Genomic DNA, 14,704 nt, shown 5'->3' on the forward strand with positions numbered 1-14,704 from the left:
TCCCAACCGGGGTTGGGATGTTGGGTTTGCCTCTCTTCAGACCCTTTTTGGGTGTTGCCAAGGCAGGAAAGGCCTTTGGGGCGCTCCATTGTGTGTGGTGGTTTGAAAATCCCGTGGGCTTGGAGTTATTTGTATTTCTAGCTTTTAGCGCTGAGCGTCTTCCTTTTGTGTCAGCTGATGCAAAGGAGGACCTCTGACCTCTGACCTCGCTGTGTATTTACCTGTGTGCCTTGCTGAGGATGTCAGGGGGATGTTTGAGGAGGATTGAGGCACGACCAGGGACCCTCTGGGCAAAGAAGGTTAGTGCTTGGTTTGCAGATGACAGTGGAACAGCTTGTACGTGTGTCTGGTCTGTATGGGCAGAGGAAATGGCCACGTATCAGTGAGACTCAGTAGGATATGAGCCCTTTTACTAATCTGTGGAAATCTGCAGGAACAAAAAACCCAGTAATGAGTCCAAATCGAGGAGGTAACAAAATTTGCAATGTAGTCTTGCTGCTCCCTGAAAAGAGATTGCAGCGAGTTGGCTGTTGGTCTCTTCTCCCAGGTCACAAGCAATAGGATGAGAAGAAATGGCCTCAGGTTGTGCCACAGGAGGTTTAGATTGGACATTAGGAAAAATTCCTTCAGGGAAAGTGTTGCCAAGCACTGGCACAGGCTGTCCAGGGAAGCCGTGGAGCCTCCCTGGAGTGATTTGCAAGACGTGGAGATGCTTAGGGACGTGGTTTAGTGGTAGAGTTGGCAGCGTTGTGTTTACAGTTGGACTCAATGATCTTAAGGGTCACTTCCAACCTAAATGACTCTGTGATTTTGTTCTTGGAGTTTTCTTATAGAATCATAGAATAACCAGGTTGGATGAGACCCACCGGATCATTGAGTCCAACCATTATGTCTGGTTTAGAATGGCAGTTCCACAGGAGCCTTCCGTGCACCATGGCATTAGGATTAAGCTATAATATCAGGAGGTGAAGAACACTTGTCTGCATCTGCTCTATAAATTATTTACCTCTAGTAATTTTTTAAGTGTAAAGACGTGTTTCTATGTGTGCAGAGAAGAGCCGTCTGGTTTTTCTTTTTGTGGGAGGGCTGTTTTTGGGGATCCGTGATAAGTGACGGCTGGGAAGTGAGTACTAGGAGCACCTTCTGAATGCTCTTCAGTGAAGACAAGCATCGTTAGTCTGGCAGATTGTCAGCAGCAAATGGTACATTAATTTTTGGCACAAAATTCTTGCTAGCAAAAAAAAGAGATTTTCTGTTGTTGATAATAGGAACGAGGAGGGACTGATTATTTGTTCTCTGCAGGCTGGTATTGTTCAGCTTGTTTTTAATATCCAGGTAAGACAGACAATGATTTTGACAAAGGTCCTTCTATGTTTTATTAAAAATCAAAAAAAACCCCAACTTTCTAGTGTGCTAATAATCTGCATCCACCTACATAACTGACTTTTCTTTAAATAAAAATCTATTGTGGTTACAAACTGTCTATCAACTATTGCAAAATTTCAAGTGTTATTTAAAGATAGAGAGATACCACTGTCAAATGTGTATTAAACTGTATGGAGTACAGAGAGTCTTCAACCTCGGCCAGTTTTACTTCCCCACTGCTTCAGAAGTACTGTTTACGTATAGAACTACCGATAATAATATAAGGAAGTGATATTCTTTATTAAGAAATATTTACTCACTCTTGAATTGGGTGCCCTCTAGCCATGCTGGACATTTTAGTAACCTCAACAGAATGTTCTAACTTTATTTTTCACTTGGGTAGTAATAAAAGCATTTTTCTTTACTGAATTGTTGTTTTAAGTGTTAGGATACCAGTTTTTAATTCTCAATGTGATTCTGCCTCAAGGTTCCGCTAACAGGAGTACGTAAAAACTGTTTATTGTTTTACAGCAGTCTGTTTTGATAACTATAGTACTCTTCACTTCCTTTGGGTGCTGTAAATAAATCCTGATGTATGAAGTGCTGTGGTGATTAAGAAGGGCAGAGAAGTACTGTGTAAAAATGAAAGGTTATTGAGTAGGAATTGAATTCTTCAGTAAAAACAAGATGCAACTTAAACGGTTAGAAGTCATGTTAAAACCACAATCAAGTCTCTTCCTCATCTCTCATCTGAATTTGAGGTAGCTTCATCAAGGTTTGCAGCAGCTCTGTGTCTTTCAGAACTGAATGCATGCATGGGGTGCTTTCCTAACTTGTTACTGCAAATACTCTGGGTACTTTATATTAGATTTGCTATTCACCACAAAATGACACAAGTCCTGATCTATTTCCACTTTTTGTTTAACTTGAAAGCTTCAGCGTTGAGTTTCTTGGGTGAGAACCACTGTGGGTGAAGCACTGGCTGGGGATTTGTAGTAATTAATTTGGTTTCCAAGTGTGTCACACGGCTGCTGCTGAAGCCTGCGGGAGTTTGGTTAACATGGTGTGTCTTCATCTTGGCATTAGGGAGGGGAACCTTCTTTCTTCTTTCTGTGGTGTCCTTGCTTGGTAAACTTCTCTTGTGTTTATGTGTTCTTGTGTTTATGTCCTTGAATATACATCACGTCACCTGTCAGGGACCTTAATGTGTGTGACATGCTACCTTAGGATAAATGCAAGCTCTTAATTGAAAAATCCTTCGGAGCAGCTATGATAGTTGAAATGAAGAGCAAATAGGTTTTATGTGCTTTATGCTAGTATGGAGAAGAGGTAAGTGTATTTTTAAGTAGCCTCATTTATAAAAATCCATTACAGTGGCCACATAATCATCCCAGCTGATGCACAGCCACACTCTGCCCAGTGCCTGTGAAAACGCTTTTGTTGAAAGAAAATCTCCTTTATTGTATTTAAAGAAAGCAGGAGGAATTATTCATAAAAAGTAGGTGGAAACAGACTGTAGTACAGCAGCTAAAGGATTTTTAAAGCACCACATTAAGATGTTAATTCTTTAGTGTATTGTTCTCACAGGAATAACAATTTGAATGATTAACCCCCTTCTATTTATAGCTGGTTTTGCTGAGTTAATATTCCTGTTCCAGTTAAGTTCTAGGTGCATTTTTATGAGAAGGCAGAGCAACACTTGCCTTAATCTGTCACCGCTGCTAACCATTTTAGTGTCCTCAAGTTACTTCCGTTTTAATGTGAATTACACAAATTACGTCACTGTATTTTCAGATTTATTTGTACTTTGATAACTTGTCTGCTTCCGTCGTGTTTAGCTACGGCGTTTAGAGGCTTACAGTGTTTGGTGGCTCCTTTTGTCTGCCCATCACTGCTTGCAGGTTTTTAAAATACTGGCATATCCCTGCTTGGACCTGAACTTCTGGTGTTATTGGCCTGTGAGATGAGGAATGCAGGCTGTGTGCTCTCTACTGACAAAGCTCCAAAGAGCCAGACCTAATATATCCAAATTATTATGGCAGTTTTCCACACTCTTGATGCCAGAAGTTGCTGCTTCATTGTTAATTTTATTGGGACTTGGTGGCCAGCAAAATAGCATGTTACTTTTACTGTGGTTTTTTTAACTCTGTTTGTGGGGTAATAAAGGGTTTCTACCTGTGCAATAGCAATTTCCTTGGAAAAAAAGCAGGGTGGTTGGTTAGAACCCAACAAGTTAAGGACGAGTCTTCAGGAATGGCAACATTCCTGAAACTTCCAGCTCAGGAGTAGCTGACACAGGTAACCTGAACAAAGATTTCTTGGGGTGTGGTGGAAGATGAAATGGTGTAAGTGTTGTTTAATGTTCTGTTGTTCTGTGATGTGATTTCCTAGTGAGAAGTACAGCATGATTATAGAGAGGCTTGCTTTCTGAATTATAGTGGGAGAGCATTTGAAAGAAGTTAAGGTGAATATCTGTCGTCTTTCCTCAAGGCTGACACCCCTTGCTAAATCACTCTTGTGCTGTCAAAGTGTGGCAATGAGAATATTTTTCATTATTGTTCTTCATTGTTGAAAACTGAAAAGTCTTTGGTTTCATTTACAAGAGTCGCACTTTTGATTTTCTGGGTTTGTGGCTTATTTTAAGAACCACTTTCTTCACTCTGAGCGCTGCTGCTCTAGTGCTCTGCTGCGTGCCTAGGTTGATATACGTTGTCTGCCAGTGGTGCGATTTGGAGGTGAAGCACCATGCCCTGGGGCAGACGGGTGTTCTGGTATAGTGAAGGGATTGTTAGAAGAAAGTTTCTCTAACGGTTTGCCCTGGAACGAGGAGGAACTCCTTCTCATCTGCCAGAGGAAGAGAGAGCTTTTTGGTGCCCATTGCCAGGAACTGATGTGTGCCTTTATCTCGTAACTTGGTGATCATACGAGGACACACGCTTTCTCAAATGCATCTGCTGCCTTCTCTCAATCCTGGCACACCTTGCTTCTGGAAATGATAGAGGGCGTATCATTTGCATTCCAGCCTATGTCAGGTTTAGGGATGTTGCACACAAAGTGAAGAGGATTGCATTTAATTCTTTCTGTCTTGCTCTTCTTGGTTCATCTTGGTGTCAGGAATTGCTTTGCAATGTGATCATGTTGAATATAGGATTATTCCTGACCTGATTAGGGCAGTTCCGTTCCCATAGCATCTATAGTATGAAGGGTAAGGAGTCGTTCCCTTGTGTCAGAGATCTGTTTGTGGAGGAAGCTGATGCCCTGGGTTGTTCTGCTGTCCCTTGGGTCAGAGCTGCCGCAGCTGAGGGGGCTGCGTGCAGCAATGCACGGGAAAGGGTACTTGGAGCAAGGTGCAGCTCTAGTGCTACCACAGCTCGGTTCCTTCTCCCATTGGAGAAGTACATTTCTCACTGCAGTTCTCCCTGATGCCACAAAGAGCTTTTACTTCCATCAGAAATAAGCTTGTACAGAAGGTGGGTAGTTCTTTAATCCACCAAAGCCTCTTTATTAATGAAGGAAGCTGAAAAATGCCATATTGTTGAAGTGGTTTCCAGAGTCTGGACAGGTGTGGTTGGACTCAATGATCTCAAAAGTCTTTTCCAACCAAGCGATTCTGTGATTCTATGAAATTCCTCTGCTGAGCATTGATGAAAACAGCAGTGTGGGGGTTCTTAATCTGTCGGTTGTTCTGTAATTCTAAGTGATACATTCAAAACCAGCGTAAAACATAGGAATGCTATTCAAATCTGAATTTTGGATCTAAATCCAGATCTGAACCGTTGATTTCATGTGAGGAGGGTTGTCTCTTGGTTGTGTTTGATTTTGCTGTGTTTGTTTCTTTTAAACCAAGCACTTCCCTGCTTCTAGTGTGGCAGTAGTGCAAATTTAGGATTCTCAGAGGATGCAATGTTATATGAGCTGTTGTGCTGAAATTATGCTGGATGTTGTTACATTTTTTTCTATCTGGAAAAAAAAACCAAAACCAAACTCAAAATAACCCCTCAAGTCCCAACCAAAATTCCCTGAGCAGAGCCTGGTAGTTGCATACGTGTTGAGGTATTCTTCCTCGTTTGATGTGCAGTAACTTTCATGAAGAAATACGATTAATTTTATTAATACAGAGGGGAGTTTTTAAAAACTAAATAAAAATTGTTGATGATGTTAGGAATAATTTGTCAGTTCTAGGAAGATAGAATCTTTGATAGCCACGCACTTTTTCTTCTTAAAAGAAGATGGATATACCAGATGATTGAGAAGGTTGTAGAACTTTATATAAAGAGGCATTAAGGGAGAAGGTTGTGAATTTCCCCACTCCTCTAGATGGGTTTGGTGCTGGCTGTTGAGCAGCCGGCACTGCCTGGCCTTGCGCTCTTTGGACTCTGCTCGTTGTGCTTCCACCTTCCCCTAGGGATACTCTCCCTTTTGGTTTCGTAACACAGTGCTGGTTCTCGGTGCGGTTCCATACACACCCCGAGAACCTGCATTTGTACAGTCTGACACGTAACATGCAGCTCCTTGGATAACGCACCAGAGTATGAGGCTGTGGAAATCTCACTGTCTGAAAGAGGGGAGAGTGGGGAGCTCAAGCAAATTAAAATGCACTTTTTCATTACCTAAATGAGCTTGGTAGACTTGGACTTGAGTGTTGCTTATAGCTGAGGGTAAACTGCTGTTCTTAGATGCTTGGATTTCCCATTCTTCATCACAAGAAATATCCCTAGTGATTACTTGTATTCTTGGCTAGTATTTACCCCGTACATGACATTAGCTATGAATACTGTTTGTATTTATCATATTATCATGTGGTAATAGTTTGGAATTAAACCGCAGTCGCATGCCTTTGAAGTAAACTTAGCTAGACACTGCTGTATTCATTCATAATCTCCCGGAGTCCACGCTTTTGGAGTTTGTTTTAACAAAGCCTTTAAACTGGTATCTGGAGCAGAGTGGGAAGTAGCTTCACAAAATAGTGCATAACAATTAAATACTGAGAGATTAATTGTTTTATTTTGCTATTGAACTCTACTAGTGTGTTCTCGTTTTTATAAAATCAAATATGCATGCAACAAAAAGCAGAATTTGGGAACTAAATAGAAATAAATTTGCACGGCTTCGTGTTAGGCATTTAACAGAATGTAAATGGGAAGTGAAACATCAGCCTGTGAAAGCAGTGAGAAAACTGAATACACAGAAGAGACAACAAGAAACAAATATCGAGTAGTCCTGTTAATCATGTTTAAAGTAACTCAGTAGTTGGGATAATATCTTTGCAGAGCCAACATGCTGTCTTCAAACTCACTATTTAAATGCAAGTAAATATTTATTCATTTAGTAACTTTTAAGTGGAACCATTGAGGGTTTTTGTAGTGTTTGTCTATCTGGGACACACTGGTGAGTAGAAAATGCATCAATGATAAAGGCCGTATCGGGGCATCCTGACTTCTGAGGAGAGGCAGAGGCAGTGGGAGCTGTGTGCCCGAACTCTTTATTTCCAGCTGAAGTCAGTCAACAGGAAATTGTGGAGAAGGACTTCATGAACTTTATAGCATCTGTAAATTGCCTTGAGCTCATTAAGTGGATATAAGATTTCTTTACCAAAAAACGATGGTGTGGAGGTAATTTTTGTTCCTTAACAATCCTGTGTTCTGCCCAATAATAAACCTGGCTTCAAAAGTCGGTTTGAAGACGTAAGTATGGGACATAGTTGTGGTGTGATCCAGGACCAGTGAACCAGTGCTTCACTGACATCTTTCAGGGGTAGGAATTGCTGTGCTGCTGGCAGTTAGTGCCCCCCTCCCTGAGAATTGGTTTCAAACGCTGCTTTGGATATAAGGAAAAGCCATGAAGAATCAGAATTTGTGTCACCGCTTGCAGTCTGTGTTAGTGTTCCAGAAGGTGGCTTTTGGCAGTCTGGCTGCTGAGGGTGCTCAGCGATTGCAGCCCGGTGGGCTGGCAGCTCATTCGTACTCGCAGGCATCTCTCTGGGTGGCACAAGGGCTTGTGCAGGGCGTGGGATTCATTTGCGCCCATCTCGGCTACTGCTCAGTGGTTCAGTCAGCTCAGCCTCAAGCCTTGAAGCCCAACACTGTGTATTCATGTGCTTTGGTTTTCTTGCAGGAGGAGCACTGCTCTTGCCCACGGCTTCTGATTCTTCACGTTGGTCAGCCAGCCAGGTTTAGTGAACCAGATTTAGCAAAGCTGCGGCAGTTGCCTGGAGCTGTGAGTGATCTGTGGGCTCTGGGAGGAGCTGGGGGAACTTCACACAGATGAGTCTGTTCAATCTAAACTATTCAGTTCTTTGTCACCAGCTTTGGAGCTACTGAACCAGTCGGGTAATCACTTGTGCCCTGAACTGGAGTGGAAGTGGAAATGAGCTGGAAAGTGTTACTCATTTGACTCTGTGATTATGAATCAACATAAAGCAAATCTAAGCACTTGTTTGTGACTCATAAAAACACTGCTGTTTTTATACAATGGTCACATGCTGCCTAGAACGTAGAGCTTTTTGAACTGTAGAGTACCCTCAGATCCGGTAGGTTCTCTGGCCCACAGTCTCTCCTGGGATGCTTATGTATTCGGTGGTTGTTGTTTGAAGTTACTGGCAGAGGCAGCCTCTTGAGTACTGAGCGCGTTTGCAAGGGCTTCCACTGGCAGAGGCTTTGCTAATCTAGATCTCAGCACATTGTGCTCGGATCGCAGAATGGCTGGTTGCCTGACAGAATAAGAGGAAAAAATTGCCATCTACTGGAGTCTTTTTGTTCAGCTTCATTAACAGCAGTGTGTTCTCCTTCTGCCTTGCCCAGAGGCGTTTCCTTTGGAGGTAGCAGAGCAGAAGTAAAATGGTTTAATTATTCTGGGAAAAATAAAAATACATTGGTTTTGTTAATTTTTGTTTGTTGATCCTTAGTCGTGCAGGTGATGCCTTGCCATCTGGCAGTATCTGTTCTCTGCTCCTTTAGCTGAAGGTCCTTCATTTTCCAGTGCTAGTAAGAGCCTGAAGTTTTCCGCTCCTTTGTTGACTTTATTGTAAGGACGGAAGATTGCTATTTGCCTCATAATTTCAGTCATGTTGAATTCTGAACTACAGCGAGTAGGAAGATTGTTGGGTTACTTGACCCTGAGCACCATCAGATGTGTCCCTGTCAGAGAGATCCCCCCAGTGTTAAATTCAACCCTGTTAGAAATCAGAATGTTCAAAACAAAGTGGGCAGGGTGAGCCGGTTTTCCTCATAGCGGGATTCAGAGCAGCAAGTACAGAGCTTCTGCTCGGAATCACCCACTGGATGAGTGTCACTGGCATATGGAGTGCTTCAGTGAAGACAGGTGACTGCATTTAGCACCAAATCATGTTTCTAACTGTTATCCATTTAACTTAAGTTATAACACTGACCCATATTTTTTAGTTATTCATGAAAGTGCTTTGTGGTCTTTGTTTTGTCCATCCTAAGGAAAAAGAAAGGCTGTAAACTGACTTGTGGTTCTGATATAGATCTCTTTTTGCAGCTCCTTTAGTTTAGAGCTCAATGTGCTGCAATTTCTGTCTCTACTTGTTGTTTTTTGCAGTTTTCTCTGAGTATTTTCACATGCTGAGAGGCTGTAGCTCTGCGCCCATTGTGTTTTGGTTAGATTTTTTATGAGATAGGCGAGTTTTGTAGAACGATTGTGTTCTGCCTTTTGAAGTGACACATGTCGGAAAAGGTCAAGGCCATTTTTTCAAAAGGATATTTTTGCGGTTTTTTTGACCCACCACCAGCACCCATGAAGTAGAACACTCTTGGCTGTGTAGCAGTGTGCTGTCTTTTATCAGTAAAATATTTTGTCTCTTTGATGTTAGTGCAGAAATAACCTTTAGAAGGTCAAAGCTGGTCTCTGCCTTTGGGCACGGCATCGTTAGGATGATGCTTATGTGCGGTTCTGCTGTGTGAGTACTGGTCAACAGCTCCATGGCCAGATGGAGATCTGTGCTAAGTCGTGTCCCTCAGGAGTCCGTACTGGGACCAGTGCTGTTTAAAGTCTTCACTGATGATATAGACGGCGAGATGGTGTGGGCCCTCAGCAGGTTTGGAGGTGACGCAGAGCTGAGTGGTGCAGATGTCACACCAGGAGGATGGGATGTCATCCAGAGGGACCTGGGCAGCCTGGAGAAGTGGGGCTGTGAGAACCTTAAGAGGTTCAACAGGGCCAAGTGCAAGGTCCTACAGCTGGGTCAGGGCAATATCTGTGGTTTTAGTACAGGATGGCGGTTGATGTGATTGAGAGCAGCCCTGCGGATAAGGACTTGGGGGTGCTGGTTGATGAGAAGCTCGATAAGAGCCCAGGGTGTGGGGTGGTATTGGCTGAGCTCACAGCCCGTATTGACCCATGAAGCGGCCCTGCTGCTGACACCCAAGTGACAGTTCTGTTTTCCTTGTGCTCCACAGAGATGCAGCGAGGAAAGGGTGTGTGCTCATCAGAATCCAGTTTGTATTTGCCACCTGAGGCAGTTGCTTCAAATGCTTGCATGTGTGTTATGTAGTTGGAGGTCTCATTAGCTGTTGGTGTTTAGAATGCTGGCACAACTGGTACCTTGGTCTGCTAAGTAAAACAGTTGCCAGCCTTTGAAACATTTGCCACCCATGCTTTGAAGGCAGAAGGTGTACTGACACATGAAAGAGTGACCGTGATGTGATCTGCAGCTACGCTGATAACCACCTCTCGTTACTTCTGTTCTGCTGGTCTGAAAAAAACGAGAATCGTTGGTTAGCTGGAAAATAAAGCTACCTGCTGTCACCCTGTAATGAAGGATTTGTTTCTGATACTTGACCATGGTACTGGATAAGTTTGTCTGTTTTGGGGTCTAGAGGGATAGCCATGCCCCTGGCTGTCCCCAGGGATGCCAAGGAGCACCAGGAACCCCTCGGTCAATGCCACGTCTGGATTGCCACAGAGATGGGAACAGCTGTGAGAATAGAGCAGGGAAGCACAGGGAGCTGTAGGGAAGAGAGCAGAAATCTAGCAGCAAGAGACCGTGGAGGACACAGGAATTGCTAAACTTGGCTTCTTAAATGTGTACGATTCATGGACCCTGGATTTTCTGCGCTTTGTGCATGAACCAGACCATCGGATTAGATGCCAGTGCATTGACCACTGTGCTAATACGCATTTCTCTCATTTCTCACCAAATTCTGTGTAAGGTGTGAGGAGCATTTGCTCTCCTTGCCTCGCCAGTGTTCGGGAGAAGACTACAGTGCAGGAGGCTGGCTCTGAGATGGAAATGACTTGAAGCACGATAGGAGCCAAGCAACTTATCCCGTTCCAGGTCACAGTTTGCGGTACATGGTGTGAACAGAAGGAGAGAATGAGGCAGAAGCAGTCTCCAAGCAGGAGATGCAGCACTTGTGTGGCTGCCTGCTTTCTCCTCTAGCACTGGAGTTACTTTGCTGAGTGCATTTTAGTTTTTTTAGTGCTGGCCTTCTTTGATTTTGTTTTTTCAAACGCACTCGTAGTCAAAAAATCTGACAACACATCTGTTACACCTTGTTCCTATTTGTGCACCTAATAAAGCGGGTAGATATTATAGTATAGGGGAGGAAGGAGGTCACAGGTTTTTCCAGTGTATCAGTGCTGATATAGAAAACTGGTGTTATGTGCTTTGCCTGTAATTCCCACATCATGTTTGGGAGGCTTCTCTGTGGTTTGCTAACCTCTGTGGAAGTGGTTGTTGTTGTTAGGGTAATTTGATGGTGTATGTGCCAGCAGCGGCATATATGCAATTTCAAAACACTGTTCTTTGCTCTGCTGGTGCTGGTGGGTTTCCTATGACAGGTTTCCGATGGATTTGGAATGGTGTGTTTGGCTCCCACGTCTGGTTTGTCATCATGTCACCCTTTGGAAACCTCTAGAATGTGGGGATGCCCAGTTTTTAGTCCAGCTAACATCCTGCTTCTGAGGGGATGGTGCTTCAGACATATGGCATGTGGCCCCTTAAAGGGCAACACATCATGGAAGACTCTTCCTCAGAGGGAGGTTCTGGAATCAGTCTCTAGTTATCTTGCACCTACAGTAAGATGTGTTTCACACCCCCTCCCAGGCTCCTGCCTTCTGGCTGCTAGGCTTTGCTTGTTTTTACTGGCTCCATAAACGTGATTATTGACATAGCTGTAAAACATTAATGCCAGAGTGGTACTTTAGTGTTGGTCACAAGAGATTCACACTGTTCCTTCGTCCTTGCAACTTCCAAACTGTGGAAGGCTGCCTCTGATATTTTTCTTTCATCTTGCTTTTTGGCTGTTGCCTGCTGTAGGCTTTTGTCATGAGAGGTTTCTGGACTGGTTCGTACCTTTGTGCACTACAAGGTTGTTTCCAGAAGGTTGTGTATGGAGCAGTAACTTATTTTTTTCAGGTTTAAGCAGATGGGGCAGCAACTATTTTCCCCTCAAAGCTACTGGAGGAATCCAGGTTGTTTCCTGGTACTTTACGTGATGATCCCTAGAAAGGTTGGGCTCTGTGTGGGATGGAGGGAATGGCAGCCCTTGTTCCTGATCACTGTGCTGTGTTAGTTCCTACAAGCACAGCGTGGACTTTTCAGTGTGGTTTAGAGAAAGAATTGTTTATGTGAGGAGGAGTGCGGTGACATGCCTTGTGTTTGTGGCTTGGCCTACAGACTTGCAGATCTCAGTGCAAAATGGTAGCACTGCTTTGTTCTTGAGGGAGTTTAACTATTTTTTGTTTATAGCACTTTGCCAAGGGCCTGGTTTGCAAGGTAGTGCTAAATAGAGATGATGTCTAGGCTCTGGAGGCATGTTGTCCTGCACATCTGCAAGATCTTGCTAAGAGAAGACACATTGACCCTTTCTCCTGCTGTTTCTCAACTTAGAATATGAATAGGAAGATGGGATCATTTCTGTCATCAACTCAAACTCTCTACAGTAGAACAACAGCTGACATTACATTCTTAAAAAACCCCAGAAGCCAGGTTACAGCCAAGTGTAAAAGAGAACATGTGGTTAGGAGAGTGAAAGGAATTCCATTTCCCTTGCTTTTGTCTTTGATTGCAGTGGATGGATGTTGATCCAATCCAACTTGAGCATACATTTAAAAATATTTGTAGCAGGTATAAATGTTTTTGACTATGTAATTCGTGATTACGCTACCTATATTGCTAGAATAAATGGCATCTTCCATGTATTTTTATCTTCCCTTCTTTCTTTCCGTAGCCTCATGTTTAAGGATTTCATGTTACATGATCTAACAATTAAATTAATACTAATATGGTACTGTAGTAATCAAAGAGATTGAAAACGTGGTTGATTTGACTTTCCTGCACAAGATGTTTACGGAGCTATTAAACCAACTGAATTGCTGATTGATTGTCTCATTTGATTAGTTAGGTGGTTGTGGTTTGCTTTTTTAGGTCACATTTAGGTCATCTTGTAGAGTCTTCTGAGAAAACAAGGGTAATAGTACGGAAACGATGTTTAATAAACATATCTTCACTATGCAGTCAAACTGAAATAGGAACGGGTTCTCTGGAGTAAGTATTATAGGTGGTTTGTTTGGCTGCTTCTTGTCAGTAGCATGGTTATTAAGCTATTATGGTATTGGACTTTGTTATAGTTGCATTAAAAAAAAGCAGTGACTCCATACTCATTTCAGTTGATCTGCTACTAACAGATGCTCTTTTGGGCTCTTATTAAAGCATCTGCCCTCTTAAAAGCAATTGTATCATATGAGACTCAGATGGGCTTCAGATTTTTCTCTTGGCTGCTGTGCACACTGGGCGTGTTTTGGGGCAGCAAGTGGCTTAGTATAGAAGTATTGTAATTGCATGTAACCCCTGATTTGCTGGCGAAAGTTAAACTCTGCCTGTATCTTTCAGGGAATTTGAAAATTAGTTGTTTTCTTTTTTGTCTGTAACTTCCCACTCCTGGTACTTTCTCTGCAACTTAGATTTTTTTTTTTTTTTTTTTGGTCATTGGTGTTTTAGTATTTGCATTGTATTACAATTCCATTGTCCATCAAACTAGCCTAATTTTTCAGTTCTTGGATCTCGGATATGACTTTTCTTGCCTATTTCTGAGGTATTTCTAGCTTTTGTGAATTCTAGGCGGAAACGTGTCGCGTTTGTGCTATAAGCAGCTTAGCTACCTTACTCAGGGACTGTTGACTGTACCCTTTGGCACTAGATGCCCAAACATTTACACACTGATTCGGTGTCTTCATTTCGGTGAGCTTCCCTGAGATGGGAAGTCTAACCATTCTTCTGTCACCTTGTTTGCATCACATTGTCAGGTGTTTAAACATGTTCCTGGGGAGGTCAGAAAGAGAACAATCTGCACAGCTGTCTGTGTGCAGGTTTCACTGATGCTGGGCGATCCGTAAGTAGTTCTGCAGGAGGCACTGGAAATGCACTGGATGCACAGTTGGGGATGAGAAAAATCTGGCCATTAGAGCTGAAAGCAGGTGGAAAATGAAGTTTGTTGACAACAAGTATATTTGGGCGCCCTGCTTTATTGCCAAGAGGAGGTGACTTTTCTTAGCTTCCTTAAAAAGGGATGTATACATGGTGTCATAATTTCAGTAGAAAATGTCTGTGAAGCAGAGTCAGACAAGCTAAACTTTTCCTGCTTGTTTTTATTGCCAAATGGTTTTTAACTGGCAGGGTAATATGTTTGGATTTATAACCTTTTTTTAAAGGCAGGAAATAAATCATTATAATATTTCAGTTAAACATGGATTTAAAGAGATTGATGTGTGTGTGTTAGTTCCCTTTCTGTAAGTACTTGAAGCAAGTGCTTCTGTTTTAAGTCAGCATGTGTGAATTTATATCAGTTTCTGATCTAGGCCACACGCCAAGTGGTGGGTAAACATGCTTGGGAAAGGTTCTGGCAGCACTTGATGCTTTGATTCTCATTTCTGCAGTTTTTGGAAACTGTTGCTTGAAGTTATTTGTCTTTTACTCACTTAGCACAGTAAAAATACAGGTACCTATCACAATGTCCAAATAAAATAATACCTTTTTGCTGCTTGCACGCTTACTTTGACAAGTTAATTCTTGACTCCATTAATCAAGTTACTGAAACAGATGGGCAAGAAAGTTGAAACTGAGCCCTCCAAACATATAAAATGAAAACTGTCCACTGGAGACAGCTTTAGTAATTTCGAATCTCTGTATACAGGCTTCAGCCAGGCACGAAACTCATTCCTGTGTTTAGGAGCCAGTAAACTTGTTTCCCCGCCTCCCTTTTTTTTAAGGGACTTAGAGAATTCAGATTTTATAACCTAAAATTGATTTTAATTTGTCATTTTTTTTAACCCTCTTTGTTTGCTTTAGTTTGGACATTTGTGTATGCTTGTACAGATT

General features: G+C 42.5%; 1 protein-coding gene across 1 annotated transcript in view; it reads left to right on the plus strand.

Annotated features, from left to right (window-relative positions):
- PIK3CB (phosphatidylinositol-4,5-bisphosphate 3-kinase catalytic subunit beta) overlaps positions 1-14,704 on the plus strand; it is an 85,499-nt gene that overhangs the window by 25,252 nt on the left and 45,543 nt on the right. Inside the window, exon 3 of the mRNA XM_069865401.1 lies at positions 12,755-12,874. The gene's annotated coding sequence lies outside the window, so the exon portion shown is untranslated. The remainder of the gene's footprint in view (positions 1-12,754; positions 12,875-14,704) is intronic.

The sequence above is a fragment of the Phaenicophaeus curvirostris genome, chromosome 10 (assembly GCF_032191515.1).
Source record: "Phaenicophaeus curvirostris isolate KB17595 chromosome 10, BPBGC_Pcur_1.0, whole genome shotgun sequence".
Taxonomy (NCBI): Eukaryota; Metazoa; Chordata; class Aves; order Cuculiformes; family Cuculidae; genus Phaenicophaeus; species Phaenicophaeus curvirostris.